Source organism: Papio anubis, chromosome 4 (genome assembly GCF_008728515.1).
Source record: "Papio anubis isolate 15944 chromosome 4, Panubis1.0, whole genome shotgun sequence".
Classification (NCBI taxonomy): Eukaryota; Metazoa; Chordata; class Mammalia; order Primates; family Cercopithecidae; genus Papio; species Papio anubis.
Genome location: NC_044979.1, coordinates 50,907,504 through 50,908,848, shown reverse-complemented (window position 1 = coordinate 50,908,848; position 1,345 = coordinate 50,907,504).

The window sequence follows — 1,345 nt, the reverse complement described above, 5'->3', positions numbered from 1 at the left end:
TGAACATTAGATCCCCAGAACTTATTCATCCTATAACTAAAAGTTTGTTCCTTCTGACCAACATCTCACCGTTCCCTCCACCCCACCCTCTAGCCCCTGGCAATCACCATTCTCCTCTCTGCTTCTATGAATTTGACTTGTTTAGATTCCACATATAAGTAAGATCATGTACTATTTAGCTTTCTGTGTCTGTCTTATTTCACTTAGCATAATGTCATCCAGGTTCATCCAGGTTGTTACAAATGACAGGCTTTCCTTCTTTTTAAATTATTATTATTATTTATTAATGTTATTAATGATATAATATATAATTTAATACATATGTACACATATAAAATAGAATATTGGCCGGGCGCGGTGGCTCAAGCCTGTAATCCTAGCACTTTGGGAGGCCGAGACAGGTGGATCACGAGGTCAGGAGATCGAGACCATCCTGGCTAACACGGTGAAACCCCATCTCTACTAAAAAATACAAAAAACTAGCCGGGCGAGGTGGCGGGCGCCTGTAGTCCCAGCTACACAGGAGGCTGAGGCAGGAGAATGGCGCAAACCCGGGAGGCGGAGCTTGCAGTGAGCTGAGATCCCGCCACTGCACTCCAGCCTGGGCGACAGAGCAAGACTCCGTCTCAAAAAAAAAAAAAAAAAAAAAAAAAAAAGAATATTATCCCTTCATCTATTAATGGACACTTAGTTGTTTATATATTGACTACTGTGAATAAGGCTGTGATGTGGGAGTGCAGCTATCTCTTAAGATACTTATTTTACTTCCTTTGTGTATATACCCAGAGGAAGGATTGCTGGTTCATATGGTAGTTCTATTTTTAATGTTTTTGTTGGGGTCCGCGTGTTTCCTAAACAAAGGAATGAACACACGAGACAACACCAGACAAGACAAACATGGCGGCTGCCTCGAATGGCGCGCTCTGCTTTATTTTATACAGTCGTTTGTGGAATGTTACCAAGTCACAAGACACATGGTTGTTTTTCTGACCTTTCCCTGACTTTCTGGATTTTCAAGATGTTTACACATAAACAAGCCCCCAGGATCTGCTGTTAGCAGCTGGCTCCTTAGTCCTCCCTGTAAACAGGGAAGGAATGCCCTGCTTCCTTTGCAAGAGCAGGACTTATGGGGAATGCCCTGCTTGGTTTGCGAGAGCAGGACTTATGGGGAACGCCCTGCTTCGTTTGCGAGAGCAGGACTTATCGGGAACACCCAGTCCTCTACAGTTTTGAGAAAGCTCTATACTGTTTTCCATAATGGCTATACTGATTTTCATTTCCACCAATAGTGTGCAAGAGTTCCTTCTTCTCCATAACCTTGCCAACACTTGTTATCTCTTGTCTT